Raw genomic sequence first — 22900 nt, forward strand, 5'->3', positions numbered from 1 at the left:
ACTTGTAGTTTTCAGAAATGTTTTCATTTTTGATGAGATGCTTAGTGAAAGTGGTTTAATCGCCGGCAAACGAAATTCCGCGATTTCCCGTAAATCCCGGGCTTGGCCCGTGTAGTCGAATGTATACAAAGAAAGTACCCTGTGAGTAAACTCATTTCCAAAACGATTTTTTAAATTATCTTTTCACCACTAAAACGCATGAGACTTGTAGTTTTCAAAAATGTTTTCATTTTTGATGAGACGCTGAATAAAAGGAGTTTAATCGCCGGCAAACGAAAACCCGCCATTTTCCGTAAACCCCGGACTCGGCCCGTATAGCCAAAAGTATACAAAGAAAGTACCCTGGGAGTAAGCTCATTTCCCGAACGATTTTTTAAATTATTTTTTCACCATTAAAAGCATGAGACTTGTTGTTTACAAAAATGTTTTCATTTTTGATGAGACGCTGATTAAAAGAAGTTTAATCGCCGGCAAACGAAAACCCGCGACTTCCCGTAAATCCCCGACTCGGCCCGTATAGTCAAAAGTAAACAAAGAAAGTACCCAGGGAGTAAACTCATTTCCCGAACGATTTTTTAAATTGTTTTTTCACCACTAAAACGCATGAGACTTGTAGTTTTTAGAAATGTTTTCATTTTTGATGAGACGCTTAGTGAAAGTGGTTTAATCGCTGGCAAACGCAAACCCGCGATTTCCCGTAAATCCCGGACTCGGCCCGTATAGTCAAAAGTACACAAAGAAAGTACCCAGGGAGTAAAATCATTTCCCGAACGATTTTTTAAATTATTTTTTCACCACTAAAACGCATGAGACTTGTAATATTCAAAAATGTTTTCATTTTTGATGAGACGCTGAATAAAAGAAGTTTAATCGCCGGCAAACGAAAACCCGCGATTTCCCGTAAATCCCGGATTCGGCCCGTATAGTCAAAAGTATATAAAGAAGGTACCCAGGGAGTAAACTCAATTCCCGAACGATTTTTTAAATTATTTTTTCACAACTAAAACGCATGAGACTTGTAGTTTTCAGAAATGTTTTCATTTTTGATGAGATGCTTAGTGAAAGTGGTTTAATCGCCGGCAAACGAAATTCCGCGATTTCCCGTAAATCCCGGGCTTGGCCCGTGTAGTCGAATGTATACAAAGAAAGTACCCTGTGAGTAAACTCATTTCCAAAACGATTTTTTAAATTATCTTTTCACCACTAAAACGCATGAGACTTGTAGTTTTCAAAAATGTTTTCATTTTTGATGAGACGCTGAATAAAAGGAGTTTAATCGCCGGCAAACGAAAACCCGCCATTTTCCGTAAACCCCGGACTCGGACCGTATAGCCAAAAGTATACAAAGAAAGTACCCTGGGAGTAAGCTCATTTCCCGAACGATTTTTTAAATTATTTTTTCACCACTAAAACGCATGAGACTTGTTGTTTACAAAAATGTTTTCATTTTTGATGAGACGCTGATTAAAAGAAGTTTAATCGCCGGCAAACGAAAACCCGCGACTTCCCGTAAATCCCCGACTCGGCCCGTATAGTCAAAAGTAAACAAAGAAAGTACCCAGGGAGTAAACTCATTTCCCGAACGATTTTTTAAATTGTTTTTTCACCACTAAAACGCATGAGACTTGTAGTTTTTAGAAATGTTTTCATTTTTGATGAGACGCTTAGTGAAAGTGGTTTAATCGCTGGCAAACGCAAACCCACGATTTCCCGTAAATCCCGGACTCGGCCCGTATAGTCAAAAGTACACAAAGAAAGTACCCAGGGAGTAAACTCATTTCCCGAACCATTTTTTAAATTATTTCTTCACCACTAAAACGCATGAGACTTGTAATATTCAAAAATGTTTTCATTTTTGATGAGACGCTGAATAAAAGAAGTTTATTCGCCGGCAAACGAAAACCCGCGATTTCCCGTAAATCCCGGATTCGGCCCGTATAGTCAAAAGTATAAAAAGAAGGTACCCAGGGAGTAAACTCATTTCCCGAACGATTTTTTAAATTATTTTTTCACCACTAAAACGCATGAGACTTGTAGTTTTCAGAAATGTTTTCATTTTTGATGAGATGCTTAGTGAAAGTGGTTTAATCGCCGGCAAACGAAATTCCGCGATTTCCCGTAAATCCCGGGCTTGGCCCGTGTAGTCGAATGTATACAAAGAAAGTACCCTGTGAGTAAACTCATTTCCAAAACGATTTTTTAAATTATCTTTTCACCACTAAAACGCATGAGACTTGTAGTTTTCAAAAATGTTTTCATTTTTGATGAGACGCTGAATAAAAGGAGTTTAATCGCCGGCAAACGAAAACCCGCCATTTTCCGTAAACCCCGGACTCGGCCCGTATAGCCAAAAGTATACAAAGGAAGTACCCAGGGAGTAAACTAATTTCCCGAACGATTTTTTAAATTAATTTTTCACCACTAAAGCACATGAGACTTGTAGTTTTTAAAAATGTTTTCATTTTTGATGAGACAATAAATAAAAGAAGTTTAATCGCCGGCAAACGAAAACCCGCGACTTCCCGTAAATCCCCGACTCGGCCCGTATAGTCAAAAGTATACAAAGAAAGTACCCAGGGAGTAAACTCATTTCCAAAACGACTTTTTAAATTATTTTTTCACCACTAAAACGCATGAGACTTGTAGTTTTCAAAAATGTTTTCATTTCTGATGAGACGCTGAATAAAAGAAGTTTAATCGCCGGCAAACGAAAATCCGCCATTTCCCGTAAACCCCGGACTCGGCCCGTATAGTCAAAAGTATACAAAGAAAGTACCGAGGGAGTAAACTCATTTCCCGAACGATTATTTAAATTATTATTTCACCACTAAAACGCACGAGACTTGTAGTTTTCAAAAATGTTTTCATTTCTGATGAGACGCTGAATAAAAGAAGTTTAATCGCCGCAAACGAAAACCCGCGATTTCCCGTAAATCCCGGACTCGGCCCGTATAGTCAAAAGTATACAAAGAAGGTAACCAGGGAGTAAACTCGTTTCCCGAAAGATTTTTTAAATTATTTTTTCTTCACCAAAACGCATGACACTTGTAGTTTTCAGAAATGTTTTCATTTTTGATGAGACGCTTAATGAATGTGGTTTAATCGCCGGCAAACGAAAACCCGCCATTTCCCGTAAACCCCGGACTCGGCCCGTATAGTCAAAAGTATACAACGAAAGTACCCAGGGAGTAAAGTCATTTCACGAACGATTTTTTAAATTATTTTTTCACCACTATAACGCATGAGACTTGTAGTTTACAAAAATGTTTTCATTTTTGATGAGACGCTGAATAAAAGAAGTTTAATCGCCGGCAAACGAAAACCTGCGATTTCCCGTAAATACCGGACTCGGCCCGTATAGTCAAAAGTATACAAAGAAAGTACCCTGGGAGTAAGCTCATTTCCCGAACGATTTTTTAAATTATTTTTTCACCACTAAAACGCATGAGACTTGTTGTTTACAAAAATGTTTTTATTTTTGATGAGACGCTGAATGAAAGAAGTTTAATCGCCGGCAAACGAAAACCCGCGACTTCCCGTATATCCCCGACTCGGCCCGTATAGTCAAAAGTAAACAAAGAAAGTACCCAGAGAGTAAACTCATTTCCCGAACGATTTTTTAAATTATTTTTTCACCACTAAAACGCATGAGACTTGTAGTTTTCAGAAATGTTTTCATTTTTGATGAGATGTTTAGTGAAAGTGGTTTAATCGCCGGCAAACGAAATTCCGCGATTTCCCGTAAATCCCGGGCTTGGCCCGTGTAGTCGAATGTATACAAAGAAAGTACCCTGTGAGTAAACTCATTTCCAAAACGATTTTTTAAATTATCTTTTCACCACTAAAACGCATGAGACTTGTAGTTTTCAAAAATGTTTTCATTTTTGATGAGACGCTGAATAAAAGGAGTTTAATCGCCGGCAAACGAAAACCCGCCATTTTCCGTAAACCCCGGACTCGGACCGTATAGCCAAAAGTATACAAAGAAAGTACCCTGGGAGTAAGCTCATTTCCCGAACGATTTTTTAAATTATTTTTTCACCACTAAAACGCATGAGACTTGTTGTTTACAAAAATGTTTTCATTTTTGATGAGACGCTGATTAAAAGAAGTTTAATCGCCGGCAAACGAAAACCCGCGACTTCCCGTAAATCCCCGACTCGGCCCGTATAGTCAAAAGTAAACAAAGAAAGTACCCAGGGAGTAAACTCATTTCCCGAACGATTTTTTAAATTGTTTTTTCACCACTAAAACGCATAAGACTTGTAGTTTTAAGAAATGTTTTCATTTTTGATGAGACGCTTAGTGAAAGTGGTTTAATCGCTGGCAAACGCAAACCCGCGATTTCCCGTAAATCCCGGACTCGGCCCGTATAGTCAAAAGTACACAAAGAAAGTACCCAGGGAGTAAACTCATTTCCCGAACGATTTTTTAAATTATTTTTTCACCACTAAAACGCATGAGACTTGTTGTTTACAAAAATGTTTTCATTTTTGATGAGACGCTGATTAAAAGAAGTTTAATCGCCCGCAAACGAAAACCCGCGACTTCCCGTAAATCCCCGACTCGGCCCGTATAGTCAAAAGTAAACAAAGGAAGTACCCAGGGAGTAAACTCATTTCCCGAACGATTTTTTAAATTGTTTTTTCACCACTAAAACGCATGAGACTTGTAGTTTTTAGAAATGTTTTCATTTTTGATGAGACGCTTAGTGAAAGTGGTTTAATCGCTGGCAAACGCAAACCCGCGATTTCCCGTAAATCCCGGCCTCGGCCCGTATAGTCAAAAGTACACAAAGAAAGTACCCAGGGAGTAAAATCATTTCCCGAACGATTTTTTAAATTATTTTTTCACCACTAAAACGCATGAGACTTGTAATATTCAAAAATGTTTTCATTTTTGATGAGACGCTGAATAAAAGAAGTTTAATCGCCGGCAAACGAAAACCCGCGATTTCCCGTAAATCCCGGATTCGGCCCGTATAGTCAAAAGTATAAAAAGAAGGTACCCAGGGAGTAAACTCATTTCCCGAAAGATTTTTTAAATTATTTTTTCACCACTAAAACGCATGAGACTTGTAGTTTTCAGAAATGTTTTCATTTTTGATGAGATGCTTAGTGAAAGTGGTTTAATCGCCGGCAAACGAAATTCCGCGATTTCCCGTAAATCCCGGGCTTGGCCCGTGTAGTCGAATGTATACAAAGAAAGTACCCTGTGAGTAAACTCATTTCCAAAACGATTTTTTAAATTATCTTTTCACCACTAAAACGCATGAGACTTGTAGTTTTCAAAAATGTTTTCATTTTTGATGAGACGCTGAATAAAAGGAGTTTAATCGCCGGCAAACGAAAACCCGCCATTTTCCGTAAACCCCGGACTCGGCCCGTATAGCCAAAAGTATACAAAGAAAGTACCCTGGGAGTAAGCTCATTTCCCGAACGATTTTTTAAATTATTTTTTCACCACTAAAACGCATGAGACTTGTTGTTTACAAAAATGTTTTCATTTTTGATGAGACGCTGATTAAAAGAAGTTTAATCGCCGGCAAACGAAAGCCCGCGACTTCCCGTAAATCCCCGACTCGGCCCGTATAGTCAAAAGTAAACAAACAAAAATATCCAGGGAGTAAACTCATTTCCCGAACGATTTTTTAAATTGTTTTTTCACCACTAAAACGCATGAGACTTGTAGTTTTTAGAAATGTTTTCATTTTTGATGAGACGCTTAGTGAAAGTGGTTTAATCGCTGGCAAACGCAAACCCGCGATTTCCCGTAAATCCCGGACTCGGCCCGTATAGTCAAAAGTACACAAAGAAAGTACCCAGGGAGTAAACTCATTTCCCGAACGATTTTTTAAATTATTTTTTCACCACTAAAACGCATGAGACTTGTTGTTTACAAAAATGTTTTCATTTTTGATGAGACGCTGATTAAAAGAAGTTTAATCGCCCGCAAACGAAAACCCGCGACTTCCCGTAAATCCCCGACTCGGCCCGTATAGTCAAAAGTACACAAAGAAAGTACCCAGGGAGTAAAATCATTTCCCGAACGATTTTTTAAATTATTTTTTCACCACTAAAACGCATGAGACTTGTAGTTTTCAGAAATGTTTTCATTTTTGATGAGATGCTTAGTGAAAGTGGTTTAATCGCCGGCAAACGAAATTCCGCGATTTCCCGTAAATCCCGGGCTTGGCCCGTGCAGTCGAATGTATACAAAGAAAGTAACCTGTGAGTAAACTCATTTCCAAAACGATTTTTTAAATTATCTTTTCACCACTAAAACGCATGAGACTTGTAGTTTTCAAAAATGTTTTCATTTTTGATGAGACGCTGAATAAAAGGAGTTTAATCGCCGGCAAACAAAAACCCGCCATTTTCCGTAAACCCCGGACTCGGCCCGTATAGCCAAAAGTATACAAGGAAAGTACCCTGGGAGTAAGCTCATTTCACGAACGATTTTTTAAATTATTTTTTCACCACTAAAACGCATGAGACTTGTTGTTTACAAAAATGTTTTCATTTTTGATGAGACGCTGATTAAAAGAAGTTTAATCGCCGGCAAACGAAAACCCGCGACTTCCCGTAAATCCCCGACTCGGCCCGTATAGTCAAAAGTAAACAAAGAAAGTACCCAGGGAGTAAACTCATTTCCCGAACGATTTTTTAAATTGTTTTTTCACCACTAAAACGCATGAGACTTGTAGTTTTTAGAAATGTTTTCATTTTTGATGAGACGCTTAGTGAAAGTGGTTTAATCGCTGGCAAACGCAAACCCGCGATTTCCCGTAAATCCCGGACTCGGCCCGTATAGTCAAAAGTACACAAAGAAAGTACCCAGGGAGTAAACTCATTTCCCGAACGATTTTTTAAATTATTTTTTCACCACTAAAACGCATGAGACTTGTAATATTCAAAAATGTTTTCATTTTTGATGAGACGCTGAATAAAAGAAGTTTATTCGCCGGCAAACGAAAACCCGCGATTTCCCGTAAATCCCGGATTCGGCCCGTATAGTCAAAAGTATAAAAAGAAGGTACCCAGGGAGTAAACTCATTTCCCGAACGATTTTTTAAATTATTTTTTCACCACTAAAACGCATGAGAATTGTAGTTTTCAGAAATGTTTTCATTTTTGATGAGATGCTTAGTGAAAGTGGTTTAATCGCCGGCAAACGAAATTCCGAGATTTCCCGTAAATCCCGGGCTTGGCCCGTGTAGTCGAATGTATACAAAGAAAGTACCCTGTGAGTAAACTCATTTCCAAAACGATTTTTTAAATTATCTTTTCACCACTAAAACGCATGAGACTTGTAGTTTTCAAAAATGTTTTCATTTTTGATGAGACGCTGAATAAAAGGAGTTTAATCGCCGGCAAACGAAAACCCGCCATTTTCCGTAAACCCCGGACTCGGCCCGTATAGCCAAAAGTATACAAAGGAAGTACCCAGGGAGTAAACTAATTTCCCGAACGATTTTTTAAATTAATTTTTCACCACTAAAGCACATGAGACTTGTAGTTTTTAAAAATGTTTTCATTTTTGATGAGACAATAAATAAAAGAAGTTTAATCGCCGGCAAACGAAAACCCGCGACTTCCCGTAAATCCCCGACTCGGCCCGTATAGTCAAAAGTATACAAAGAAAGTACCCTGTGAGTAAACTCATTTCCAAAACGATTTTTTAAATTATCTTTTCACCACTAAAACGCATGAGACTTGTAGTTTTCAAAAATGTTTTCATTTTTGATGAGACGCTGAATAAAAGGAGTTTAATCGCCGGCAAACGAAAACCCGCCATTTTCCGTAAACCCCGGACTCGGCCCGTATAGTCAAAAGTATACAAAGAAAGTACCGAGGGAGTAAACTCATTTCCCGAATGATTATTTAAATTAATTTTTCACCACTAAAGCACATGAGACTTGTAGTTTTTAAAAATGTTTTCATTTTTGATGAGACAATAAATAAAAGAAGTTTAATCGCCGGCAAACGAAAACCCGCGATTTCCCGTAAATCCCGGACTCGGCCCGTATAGTCAAAAGTATACAAAGAAGGTAACCAGGGAGTAAACTCGTTTCCCGAAAGATTTTTTAAATTATTTTTTTTTCACTAAAACGCATGACACTTGTAGTTTTCAGAAATGTTTTCATTTTTGATGAGACGCTTAATGAAAGTGGTTTAATCGCCGGCAAACGACAACCCGCCATTTCCCGTAAACCCCGGACTCGGCCCGTATAGTCAAAAGTATACAACGAAAGTACCCAGGGAGTAAAGTCATTTCACGAACGATTTTTTAAATTATTTTTTCACCACTATAACGCATGAGACTTGTAGTTTACAAAAATGTTTTCATTTTTGATGAGACGCTGAATAAAAGAAGTTTAATCGCCGGCAAACGAAAACCTGCGATTTCCCGTAAATACCGGACTCGGCCCGTATAGTCAAAAGTATACAAAGAAAGTACCCTGGGAGTAAGCTCATTTCCCGAACGATTTTTTAAATTATTTTTTCACCACTAAAACGCATGAGACTTGTTCTTTACAAAAATGTTTTCATTTTTGATGAAACGCTGAATAAAAGAAGTTTAATCGCCGGCAAACGAAAACCCGCGACTTCCCGTAAATCCCCGACTCGGCCCGTATAGTCAAAAGTAAACAAAGAAAGTACCCAGGGAGTAAACTCATTTCCCGAACGATTTTTTATTTTATTTTTTCACCACTAAAACGCATGAGACTTGTAGTTTTTAGAAATGTTTTCATTTTTGATGAGACGCTTAGTGAAAGTGGTTTAATCGCTGGCAAACGCAAACCCGCGATTTCCCGTAAATCCCGGTCTCGGCCCGTATAGTCAAAAGTACACAAAGAAAGTACCCAGGGAGTAAGCTCATTTCCCGAACGATTTTTTAAATTATTTTTTCACCACTAAAACGCATGAGACTTGTAGTTTACAAAAATGTTTTCATTTTTGATGAGACGCTGAATAAAAGAAGTTTAATCGCCGGCAAACGAAAACCTGCGATTTCCCGTAAATACCGGACTCGGCCCGTATAGTCAAAAGTATACAAAGAAAGTACCCTGGGAGTAAGCTCATTTCCCGAACGATTTTTTAAATTATTTTTTCACCACTAAAACGCATGAGACTTGTTGTTTACAAAAATGTTTTCATTTTTGATGAGACGCTGATTAAAAGAAGTTTAATCGCCGGCAAACGAAAACCCGCGACTTCCCGTAAATCCCCGACTCGGCCCGTATAGTCAAAAGTAAACAAAGAAAGTACCCAGGGAGTAAACTCATTTCCCGAACGATTTTTTAAATTGTTTTTTCACCACTAAAACGCATGAGACTTGTAGTTTTTAGAAATGTTTTCATTTTTGATGAGACGCTTAGTGAAAGTGGTTTAATCGCTGGCAAACGCAAACCCGCGATTTCCCGTAAATCCCGGACTCGGCCCGAATAGTCAAAAGTACACAAAGAAAGTACCCAGGGAGTAAACTCATTTCCCGAACGATTTTTTAAATTATTTTTTCACCACTAAAACGCATGAGACTTGTAATATTCAAAAATGTTTTCATTTTTGATGAGACGCTGAATAAAAGAAGTTTATTTGCCGGCAAACGAAAACCCGCGATTTCCCGTAAATCCCGGATTCGGCCCGTATAGTCAAAAGTATAAAAAGAAGGTACCCAGGGAGTAAACTCATTTCCCGAACGATTTTTTAAATTATTTTTTCACCACCAGAACGCATGAAACTTGTAGTTTTCAGAAATGTTTTCATTTTTGATAAGATGCTTAGTGAAAGTGGTTTAATCGCCGGCAAACGAAATTCCGCGATTTCCAGTAAATCCCGGGCTTGGCCCGTGTAGTCGAATGTATACAAAGAAAGTACCCTGTGAGTAAACTCATTTCCAAAACGATTTTTTAAATTATCTTTTCACCACTAAAACGCATGAGACTTGTAGTTTTCAAAAATGTTTTCATTTTTGATGAGACGCTGAATAAAAGGAGTTTAATCGACGGCAAACGAAAACCCACCATTTTCCGTAAACCCCGGACTCGGCCCGTATAGCCAAAAGTATACAAAGAAAGTACCCTGGGAGTAAGCTCATTTCCCGAACGATTTTTTAAATTATTTTTTCACCACTAAAACGCATGAGACTTGTTGTTTACAAAAATGTTTTCATTTTTGATGAGACGCTGATTAAAAGAAGTTTAATCGCCGGCAAACGAAAACCCGCGACTTCCCGTAAATCCCCGACTCGGCCCGTATAGTCAAAAGTAAACAAAGAAAGTACCCAGGGAGTAAACTCATTTCCCGAACGATTTTTTAAATTGTTTTTTCACCACTAAAACGCATGAGACTTGTAGTTTTTAGAAATGTTTTCATTTTTGATGAGACGCTTAGTGAAAGTGGTTTAATCCCTGGCAAACGCAAACCCGCGATTTCCCGTAAATCCCGGACTCGGCCCGTATAGTCAAAAGTACACAAAGAAAGTACCCAGGGAGTAAACTCATTTCCCGAACGATTTTTTAAATTATTTTTTCACCACTAAAACGCATGAGACTTGTAATATTCAAAAATGTTTTCATTTTTGATGAGACGCTGAATAAAAGAAGTTTATTCGCCGGCAAACGAAAACCCGCGATTTCCCGTAAATCCCGGATTCGGCCTGTATAGTCAAAAGTATAAAAAGAAGGTACCCAGGGAGTAAACTCATTTCCCGAACGATTTTTTAAATTATTTTTTCACCACTAAAACGCATGAGACTTGTAGTTTTCAGAAATGTTTTCATTTTTGATGAGACCCTTAATGAAAGTGGTTTAATCGCCGGCAAACGAAACCCGCGATTTCCCGTACATCCCGGGCTTGGCCCGTATAGTCGAATGTATACAAAGAAAGTACCCAGGGAGTAAACTCATTTCCCGAACGATTTTTTAAATTATTATTTAACCACTAAAAACCCATGAGACTTGTAGTTTTTAAAAATGTTTTCATTTTTGATGAGACGCTGAATAAAAGAAGTTTAATCGCCGGCAAACGAAAACCCGCGACTTCCCGTAAATCTCCGACTTGGCCCGTATATTCAAAAGTATACAAAGAAAGTACCCAGGGAGTAAACTCATTTCCCGAACGATTTTTTAAATTATTTTTTCACCACTAAAATGCATGAGACTTGTAATATTCAAAAATGTTTTCATTTTTGATGAGACGCTGAATAAAAGAACTTTAATCGCCGGCAAACGAAAACCCGCCATTTCCCGTAAACCCCGGAGTCGGCCCGTATAGTCAAAAGTATACAAAGAAAGTACCCAGGGAGTAAACTCATTTCCCGAACGATTTTTTAAATTATTTTTTCACCACTAAAACGCATGAGAATTGTAGTTTTCAGAAATGTTTTCATTTTTGATGAGACGCCTAGTGAAAGTGGTTTAATCGCCGGCAAAAGAAAACCCGCGATTTCCCGTAAATCCCGGGCTTGGCCTTTATAGTCGAATGTATACAAAGAAAGTACCCTGTGAGTAAACTCATTTCCAAAACGATTTTTTAAATTATCTTTTCACCACTAAAACGCAGAGACTTGTAGTTTTCAAAAATGTTTTCATTTTTGATGAGACGCTGAATAAAAGAAGTTTAATCGCCGGCAAACGAAAACCCGCCATTTCCCGTAAACCCCGGACTCGGCCCGTATAGTCAAAAGTATACAACGAAAGTACCCAGGGAGTAAAGTCATTTCCCAAACAATTTTTTAAATTATTTTTTCACCACTAAAACGCATGAGACTTGTAGTTTACAAAAATGTTTTCATTTTTGATGAGACGCTGAATAAAAGAAGTTTAATCGCCGGCAAACGAAAACCTGCGATTTCCCGTAAATACCGGACTCGGCCCGTATAGTCAAAAGTATACAAAGAAAGTACCCTGGGAGTAAGCTCATTTCCCGAACGATTTTTTAAATTATTTTTTCACCACTAAAACGCATGAGACTTGTTGTTTACAAAAATGTTTTCATTTTTGATGAGACGCTGAATAAAAGAAGTTTAATCGCCGGCAAACGAAAACCCGCGACTTCCCGTAAATCCCCGACTCGGCCCGTATAGTCAAAAGTAAACAAAGAAAGTACCCAGGGAGTAAACTCATTTCCCGAACGATTTTTTAAATTATTTTTTCACCACTAAAACGCATGAGACTTGTAGTTTTTAGAAATGTTTTCATTTTTGATGAGACGCTTAGTGAAAGTGGTTTAATCGCTGGCAAACGCAAACCCGCGATTTCCCGTAAATCCCGGACTCGGCCCGTATAGTCAAAAGTACACAAAGAAAGTACCCAGGGAGTAAAGTCATTTTCCAAACAATTTTTTAAATTATTTTTTCACCACTAAAACGCATGAGACTTGTAGTTTAGAAAAATGTTTTCATTTTTGATGAGACGCTGAATAAAAGAAGTTTAATCGCCGGCAAACGAAAACCTGCGATTTCCCGTAAATACCGGACTCGGCCCGTATAGTCAAAAGTATACAAAGAAAGTACCCTGGGAGTAAGCTCATTTCCCGAACGATTTTTTAAATTATTTTTTCACCACTAAAACGCATGAGACTTGTTGTTTACAAAAATGTTTTCATTTTTGATGAGACGCTGATTAAAAGAAGTTTAATCGCCCGCAAACGAAAACCCGCGACTTCCCGTAAATCCCCGACTCGGCCCGTATAGTCAAAAGTAAACAAAGAAAGTACCCAGGGAGTAAACTCATTTCCCGAACGATTTTTTAAATTGTTTTTTCACCACTAAAACGCATGAGACTTGTAGTTTTTAGAAATGTTTTCATTTTTGATGAGACGCTTAGTGAAAGTGGTTTAATCGCTGGCAAACGCAAACCCGCGATTTCCCGTAAATCCCGGACTCGGCCCGTATAGTCAAAAGTACACAAAGAAAGTACCCAGGGAGTAAAATCATTTCCCGAACGATTTTTTAAATTATTTTTTCACCACTAAAACGCATGAGACTTGTAGTTTTTAGAAATGTTTTCATTTTTGATGAGACGCTTAGTGAAAGTGGTTTAATCGCTGGCAAACGCAAACCCGCGATTTCCCGTAAATCCCGGACTCGGCCCGTATAGTCAAAAGTACACAAAGAAAGTACCCAGGGAGTAAAGTCATTTTCCAAACAATTTTTTAAATTATTTTTTCACCACTAAAACGCATGAGACTTGTAGTTTACAAAAATGTTTTCATTTTTGATGAGACGCTGAATAAAAGAAGTTTAATCGCCGGCAAACGAAAACCTGCGATTTCCCGTAAATACCGGACTCGGCCCGTATAGTCAAAAGTATACAAAGAAAGTACCCTGGGAGTAAGCTCATTTCCCGAACGATTTTTTAAATTATTTTTTCACCACTAAAACGCATGAGACTTGTTGTTTACAAAAATGTTTTCATTTTTGATGAGACGCTGATTAAAAGAAGTTTAATCGCCCGCAAACGAAAACCCGCGACTTCCCGTAAATCCCCGACTCGGCCCGTATAGTCAAAAGTAAACAAAGAAAGTACCCAGGGAGTAAACTCATTTCCCGAACGATTTTTTAAATTGTTTTTTCACCACTAAAACGCATGAGACTTGTAGTTTTTAGAAATGTTTTCATTTTTGATGAGACGCTTAGTGAAAGTGGTTTAATCGCTGGCAAACGCAAACCCGCGATTTCCCGTAAATCCCGGACTCGGCCCGTATAGTCAAAAGTACACAAAGAAAGTACCCAGGGAGTAAAATCATTTCCCGAACGATTTTTTAAATTATTTTTTCACCACTAAAACGCATGAGACTTGTAATATTCAAAAATGTTTTCATTTTTGATGAGACGCTGAATAAAAGAAGTTTAATCGCCGGCAAACGAAAACCCGCGATTTCCCGTAAATCCCGGATTCGGCCCGTATAGTCAAAAGTATAAAAAAGAAGGTACTTAGGGAGTAAACTCATTTCCCGAACGATTTTTTAAATTATTTTTTCACCACTAAAACGCATGAGACTTGTAGTTTTCAGAAATGTTTTCATTTTTGATGAGATGCTTAGTAAAAGTGGTTTAATCGCCGGCAAACGAAATTCCGCGATTTCCCGTAAATCCCGGGCTTGGCCCGTGTAGTCGAATGTATACAAAGAAAGTACCCTGTGAGTAAACTCATTTCCAAAACGATTTTTTAAATTATCTTTTCACCACTAAAACGCATGAGACTTGTAGTTTTCAAAAATGTTTTCATTTTTGATGAGACGCTGAATAAAAGGAGTTTAATCGCCGGCAAACGAAAACCCGCCATTTTCCGTAAACCCCGGACTCGGCCCGTATAGCCAAAAGTATACAAAGAAAGTACCCTGGGAGTAAGCTCATTTCCCGAACGATTTTTTAAATTATTTTTTCACCACTAAAACGCATGAGACTTGTTGTTTACAAAAATGTTTTCATTTTTGATGAGACGCTGATTAAAAGAAGTTTAATCGCCGGCAAACGAAAACCCGCGACTTCCTGTAAATCCCCGACTCGGCCCGTATAGTCAAAAGTAAACAAAGAAAGTACCCAGGGAGTAAACTCATTTCCCGAACGATTTTTTAAATTGTTTTTTCACCACTAAAACGCATGAGACTTGTAGTTTTTAGAAATGTTTTCATTTTTGATGAGACGCTTAGTGAAAGTGGTTTAATCGCTGGCAAACGCAAACCCGCGATTTCCCGTAAATCCCGGACTCGGCCCGTATAGTCAAAAGTACACAAAGAAAGTACCCAGGGAGTAAACTCATTTCCCGAACGATTTTTTAAATTATTTTTTCACCACTAAAACGCATGAGACTTGTAATATTCAAAAATGTTTTCATTTTTGATGAGACGCTGAATAAAAGAAGTTTATTCGCCGGCAAACGAAAACCCGCGATTTCCCGTAAATCCCGGATTCGGCCCGTATAGTCAAAAGTATAAAAAGAAGGTACCCAGGGAGTAAACTCATTTCCCGAACGATTTTTTAAATTATTTTTTCACCACTAAAACGCATGAGACTTGTAGTTTTCAGAAATGTTTTCATTTTTGATGAGATGCTTAGTGAAAGTGGTTTAATCGCCGGCAAACGAAATTCCGCGATTTCCCGTAAACCCCGGGCTTGGCCCGTGTAGTCGAATGTATACAAAGAAAGTACCCTGTGAGTAAACTCATTTCCAAAACGATTTTTTAAATTATCTTTTCACCACTAAAACGCATGAGACTTGTAGTTTTCAAAAATGTTTTCATTTTTGATGAGACGCTGAATAAAAGGAGTTTAATCGCCGGCAAACGAAAACCCGCTATTTTCCGTAAACCCCGGACTCGGCCCGTATAGCCAAAAGTATACAAAGGAAGTACCCAGGGAGTAAACTAATTTCCCGAACGATTTTTTAAATTAATTTTTCACCACTAAAGCACATGAGACTTGTAGTTTTTAAAAATGTTTTCATTTTTGATGAGACAATAAATAAAAGAAGTTTAATCGCCGGCAAACGAAAACCCGCTACTTCCCGTAAATCCCCGACTCGGCCCGTATAGTCAAAAGTATACAAAGAAAGTACCCAGGGAGTAAACTCATTTCCAAAACGACTTTTTAAATTATTTTTTCACCACTAAAACGCATGAGACTTGTAGTTTTCAAAAATGTTTTCATTTCTGATGAGACGCTGAATAAAAGAAGTTTAATCGCCGGCAAACGAAAACCCGCCATTTCCCGTAAACCCCGGACTCGGCCCGTATAGTCAAAAGTATACAAAGAAAGTACCGAGGGAGTAAACTCATTTCCCGAACGATTATTTAAATTATTATTTCACCACTAAAGCCCACGAGACTTGTAGTTTTTAAAAATGTTTTCATTTTTGATGAGACGCTGAATAAAAGAAGTTTAATCGCCGGCAAACGAAAACCCGCGATTTCCCGTAAATCCCGGGCTTGGCTTGTATAGTCGAATGTATACAAAGAAAGTACCCTGTGAGTAAACTCATTTCCAAAACGATTTTTTAAATTATCTTTTAACCACTAAAACGCATGAGACTTGTAGTTTTCAAAAATGTTTTCATTTCTGATGAGACGCTGAATAAAAGAAGTTTAATCGCCGGCAAACGAAAACCCGCGATTTCCCGTAAATCCCGGACTCGGCCCGTATAGTCAAAAGTATACAAAGAAGGTAACCAGGGAGTAAACTCGTTTCCCGAAAGATTTTTTAAATTATTTTTTCTTCACTAAAACGCATGACACTTGTAGTTTTCAGAAATGTTTTCATTTTTGATGAGACGCTTAATGAAAGTGGTTTAATCGCCGGCAAACGAAAACCCGCCATTTCCCGTAAACCCCGGACTCGGCCGGTATAGTCGAATGTATACAACGAAAGTACCCAGGGAGTAAACTCATTTCCAAAACGATTTTTTAAATTATCTTTTCACCACTAAAACGCATGAGACTTGTAGTTTTCAAAAATGTTTTCATTTTTGATGAGACGCTGAATAAAAGGAGTTTAATCGCCGGCAAACGAAAACCCGCTATTTTCCGTAAACCCCGGACTCGGCCCGTATAGCCAAAAGTATACAAAGGAAGTACCCAGGGAGTAAACTAATTTCCCGAACGATTTTTTAAATTAATTTTTCACCACTAAAGCACATGAGACTTGTAGTTTTTAAAAATGTTTTCATTTTTGATGAGACAATAAATAAAAGAAGTTTAATCGCCGGCAAACGAAAACCCGCTACTTCCCGTAAATCCCCGACTCGGCCCGTATAGTCAAAAGTATACAAAGAAAGTACCCAGGGAGTAAACTCATTTCCAAAACGACTTTTTAAATTATTTTTTCACCACTAAAACGCATGAGACTTGTAGTTTTCAAAAATGTTTTCATTTCTGATGAGACGCTGAATAAAAGAAGTTTAATCGCCGGCAAACGAAAACCCGCCATTTCCCGTAAACCCCGGACTCGGCCCGTATAGTCAAAAGTATACAAAGAAAGTACCGAGGGAGTAAACTCATTTCCCGAACGATTATTTAAATTATTATTTCACCACTAAAGCCCACGAGACTTGTAGTTTTTAAAAATGTTTTCATTTTTGATGAGACGCTGAATAAAAGAAGTTTAATCGCCGGCAAACGAAAACCCGCGATTTCCCGTAAATCCCGGGCTTGGCTTGTATAGTCGAATGTATACAAAGAAAGTACCCTGTGAGTAAACTCATTTCCAAAACGATTTTTTAAATTATCTTTTAACCACTAAAACGCATGAGACTTGTAGTTTTCAAAAATGTTTTCATTTCTGATGAGACGCTGAATAAAAGAAGTTTAATCGCCGGCAAACGAAAACCCGCGATTTCCCGTAAATCCCGGACTCGGCCCATATAGTCAAAAGTATACAAAGAAGGTCCCCAGGGAGTAAACTCGTTTCCCGAAAGATTTTTTAAATTATTTTTTCTTCACTAAAACGCATGAGACTTGTAGTTTTCAGAAATGTTTTCATTTTTGATGAGATGCTTAGTGAAAGTGGTTTAATCGCCGGCAAACGAAATTCCGCGATTTCCCGTAAATCCCGGGCTTGGCTTGTATAGTCGAATGTATACAAAGAAAGTACCCTGTGAGTAAACTCATTTCCAAAACGATTTTTTAAATTATCTTTTAACCACTAAAACGCATGAGACTTGTAGTTTTCAAAAATGTTTTCATTTCTGATGAGACGCTGAATAAAAGAAGTTTAATCGCCGGCAAACGAAAACCCGCGATTTCCCGTAAATCCCGGACTCGGCCCGTATAGTCAAAAGTATACAAAGAAGGTCCCCAGGGAGTAAACTCGTTTCCCGAAAGATTTTTTAAATTATTTTTTCTTCACTAAAACGCATGAGACTTGTAGTTTTCAGAAATGTTTTCATTTTTGATGAGATGCTTAGTGAAAGTGGTTTAATCGCCGGCAAACGAAATTCCGCGATTTCCCGTAAATCCCGGGCTTGGCCCGTGTAGTCGAATGTATACAAAGAAAGTACCCTGTGAGTAAACTCATTTCCAAAACGATTTTTTAAATTATCTTTTCACCACTAAAACGCATGAGACTTGTAGTTTTCAAAAATGTTTTCATTTTTGATGAGACAATAAATAAAAGAAGTTTAATCGCCGGCAAACGAAAACCCGCTACTTCCCGTAAATCCCCGACTCGGCCCGTATAGCCAAAAGTATACAAAGGAAGTACCCAGGGAGTAAACTAATTTCCCGAACGATTTTTTAAATTAATTTTTCACCACTAAAGCACATGAGACTTGTAGTTTTTAAAAATGTTTTCATTTTTGATGAGACAATAAATAAAAGAAGTTTAATCGCCGGCAAACGAAAACCCGCTACTTCCCGTAAATCCCCGACTCGGCCCGTATAGTCAAAAGTATACAAAGAAAGTACCCAGGGAGTAAACTCATTTCCAAAACGACTTTTTAAATTATTTTTTCACCACTAAAACGCATGAGACTTGTAGTTTTCAAAAATGTTTTCATTTCTGATGAGACGCTGAATAAAAGAAGTTTAATCGCCGGCAAACGAAAACCCGCCATTTCCCGTAAACCCCGGACTCGGCCCGTATAGTCAAAAGTATACAAAGAAAGTACCGAGGGAGTAAACTCATTTCCCGAACGATTATTTAAATTATTATTTCACCACTAAAGCCCACGAGACTTGTAGTTTTTAAAAATGTTTTCATTTTTGATGAGACGCTGAATAAAAGAAGTTTAATCGCCGGCAAACGAAAACCCGCGATTTCCCGTAAATCCCGGGCTTGGCTTGTATAGTCGAATGTATACAAAGAAAGTACCCTGTGAGTAAACTCATTTCCAAAACGATTTTTTAAATTATCTTTTAACCACTAAAACGCATGAGACTTGTAGTTTTCAAAAATGTTTTCATTTCTGATGAGACGCTGAATAAAAGAAGTTTAATCGCCGGCAAACGAAAACCCGCGATTTCCCGTAAATCCCGGACTCGGCCCGTATAGTCAAAAGTATACAAAGAAGGTAACCAGGGAGTAAACTCGTTTCCCGAAAGATTTTTTAAATTATTTTTTCTTCACTAAAACGCATGACACTTGTAGTTTTCAGAAATGTTTTCATTTTTGATGAGACGCTTAATGAAAGTGGTTTAATCGCCGGCAAACGAAAACCCGCCATTTCCCGTAAACCCCGGACTCGGCCCGTATAGTCAAAAGTATACAACGAAAGTACCCAGGGAGTAAAGTCATTTCACGAACGATTTTTTAAATTATTTTTTCACCACTATAACGCATGAGACTTGTAGTTTACAAAAATGTTTTCATTTTTGATGAGACGCTGAATAAAAGAAGTTTAATCGCCGGCAAACGAAAACCTGCGATTTCCCGTAAATACCGGACTCGGCCCGTATAGTCAAAAGTATACAAAGAAAGTACCCTGGGAGTAAGCTCATTTCCCAAACGATTTTTTAAATTATTTTTTCACCACTAAAACGCATGAGACTTGTTGTTTACAAAAATGTTTTCATTTTTGATGAGACGCTGAATAAAAGAAGTTTAATCGCCGGCAAACGAAAACCCGCGACTTCCCGTAAATCCCCGACTCGGCCCGTATAGTCAAAAGTAAACAAAGAAAGTACCCAGGGAGTAAACTCATTTCCCGAACGATTTTTTAAATTATTTTTTCACCACTAAAACGCATGAGACTTGTAATATTCAAAAATGTTTTCATTTTTGATGAGACGCTGAATAAAAGAAGTTTAATCGCCGGCAAACGAAAACCCGCGATTTCCCGTAAATCCCGGATTCGGCCCGTATAGTCAAAAGTATAAAAAAGAAGGTACTTAGGGAGTAAACTCATTTCCCGAACGATTTTTTAAATTATTTTTTCACCACTAAAACGCATGAGACTTGTAGTTTTCAGAAATGTTTTCATTTTTGATGAGATGCTTAGTAAAAGTGGTTTAATCGCCGGCAAACGAAATTCCGCGATTTCCCGTAAATCCCGGGCTTGGCCCGTGTAGTCGAATGTATACAAAGAAAGTACCCTGTGAGTAAACTCATTTCCAAAACGATTTTTTAAATTATCTTTTCACCACTAAAACGCATGAGACTTGTAGTTTTCAAAAATGTTTTCATTTTTGATGAGACGCTGAATAAAAGGAGTTTAATCGCCGGCAAACGAAAACCGGCCATTTTCCGTAAACCCCGGACTCGGCCCGTATAGCCAAAAGTATACAAAGAAAGTACCCTGGGAGTAAGCTCATTTCCCGAACGATTTTTTAAATTATTATTTCACCACTAAAACGCATGAGACTTGTTGTTTACAAAAATGTTTTCATTTTTGATGAGACGCTGATTAAAAGAAGTTTAATCGCCGGCAAACGAAAACCCGCGACTTCCTGTAAATCCCCGACTCGGCCCGTATAGTCAAAAGTAAACAAAGAAAGTACCCAGGGAGTAAACTCATTTCCCGAACGATTTTTTAAATTGTTTTTTCACCACTAAAACGCATGAGACTTGTAGTTTTTAGAAATGTTTTCATTTTTGATGAGACGCTTAGTGAAAGTGGTTTAATCGCTGGCAAACGCAAACCCGCGATTTCCCGTAAATCCCGGACTCGGCCCGTATAGTCAAAAGTACACAAAGAAAGTACCCAGGGAGTAAACTCATTTCCCGAACGATTTTTTAAATTATTTTTTCACCACTAAAACGCATGAGACTTGTAATATTCAAAAATGTTTTCATTTTTGATGAGACGCTGAATAAAAGAAGTTTATTCGCCGGCAAACGAAAACCCGCGATTTCCCGTAAATCCCGGATTCGGCCCGTATAGTCAAAAGTATAAAAAGAAGGTACCCAGGGAGTAAACTCATTTCCCGAACGATTTTTTAAATTATTTTTTCACCACTAAAACGCATGAGACTTGTAGTTTTCAGAAATGTTTTCATTTTTGATGAGATGCTTAGTGAAAGTGGTTTAATCGCCGGCAAACGAAATTCCGCGATTTCCCGTAAATCCCGGGCTTGGCCCGTGTAGTCGAATGTATACAAAGAAAGTACCCTGTGAGTAAACTCATTTCCAAAACGATTTTTTAAATTATCTTTTCACCACTAAAACGCATGAGACTTGTAGTTTTCAAAAATGTTTTCATTTTTGATGAGACGCTGAATAAAAGGAGTTTAATCGCCGGCAAACGAAAACCCGCTATTTTCCGTAAACCCCGGACTCGGCCCGTATAGCCAAAAGTATACAAAGGAAGTACCCAGGGAGTAAACTAATTTCCCGAACGATTTTTTAAATTAATTTTTCACCACTAAAGCACATGAGACTTGTAGTTTTTAAAAATGTTTTCATTTTTGATGAGACAATAAATAAAAGAAGTTTAATCGCCGGCAAACGAAAACCCGCTACTTCCCGTAAATCCCCGACTCGGCCCGTATAGTCAAAAGTATACAAAGAAAGTACCCAGGGAGTAAACTCATTTCCAAAACGACTTTTTAAATTATTTTTTCACCACTAAAACGCATGAGACTTGTAGTTTTCAAAAATGTTTTCATTTCTGATGAGACGCTGAATAAAAGAAGTTTAATCGCCGGCAAACGAAAACCCGCCATTTCCCGTAAACCCCGGACTCGGCCCGTATAGTCAAAAGTATACAAAGAAAGTACCGAGGGAGTAAACTCATTTCCCGAACGATTATTTAAATTATTATTTCACCACTAAAGCCCACGAGACTTGTAGTTTTTAAAAATGTTTTCATTTTTGATGAGACGCTGAATAAAAGAAGTTTAATCGCCGGCAAACGAAAACCCGCGATTTCCCGTAAATCCCGGGCTTGGCTTGTATAGTCGAATGTATACAAAGAAAGTACCCTGTGAGTAAACTCATTTCCAAAACGATTTTTTAAATTATCTTTTAACCACTAAAACGCATGAGACTTGTAGTTTTCAAAAATGTTTTCATTTCTGATGAGACGCTGAATAAAAGAAGTTTAATCGCCGGCAAACGAAAACCCGCGATTTCCCGTAAATCCCGGACTCGGCCCGTATAGTCAAAAGTATACAAAGAAGGTAACCAGGGAGTAAACTCGTTTCCCGAAAGATTTTTTAAATTATTTTTTCTTCACTAAAACGCATGACACTTGTAGTTTTCAGAAATGTTTTCATTTTTGATGAGACGCTTAATGAAAGTGGTTTAATCGCCGGCAAACGAAAACCCGCCATTTCCCGTAAACCCCGGACTCGGCCCGTATAGTCAAAAGTATACAACGAAAGTACCCAGGGAGTAAAGTCATTTCACGAACGATTTTTTAAATTATTTTTTCACCACTATAACGCATGAGACTTGTAGTTTACAAAAATGTTTTCATTTTTGATGAGACGCTGAATAAAAGAAGTTTAATCGCCGGCAAACGAAAACCTGCGATTTCCCGTAAATACCGGACTCGGCCCGTATAGTCAAAAGTATACAAAGAAAGTACCCTGGGAGTAAGCTCATTTCCCAAACGATTTTTTAAATTATTTTTTCACCACTAAAACGCATGAGACTTGTTGTTTACAAAAATGTTTTCATTTTTGATGAGACGCTGAATAAAAGAAGTTTAATCGCCGGCAAACGAAAACCCGCGACTTCCCGTAAATCCCCGACTCGGCCCGTATAGTCAAAAGTAAACAAAGAAAGTACCCAGGGAGTAAACTCATTTCCCGAACGATTTTTTAAATTATTTTTTCACCACTAAAACGCATGAGACTTGTAGTTTTTAGAAATGTTTTCATTTTTGATGAGACGCTTAGTGAAAGTGGTTTAATCGCTGGCAAACGCAAACCCGCGATTTCCCGTAAATCCCGGACTCGGCCCGTATAGTCAAAAGTACACAAAGAAAGTACCCAGGGAGTAAAGTCATTTTCCAAAC

The sequence above is a fragment of the Hydractinia symbiolongicarpus genome, chromosome 7 (assembly GCF_029227915.1).
Source record: "Hydractinia symbiolongicarpus strain clone_291-10 chromosome 7, HSymV2.1, whole genome shotgun sequence".
Taxonomy (NCBI): Eukaryota; Metazoa; Cnidaria; class Hydrozoa; order Anthoathecata; family Hydractiniidae; genus Hydractinia; species Hydractinia symbiolongicarpus.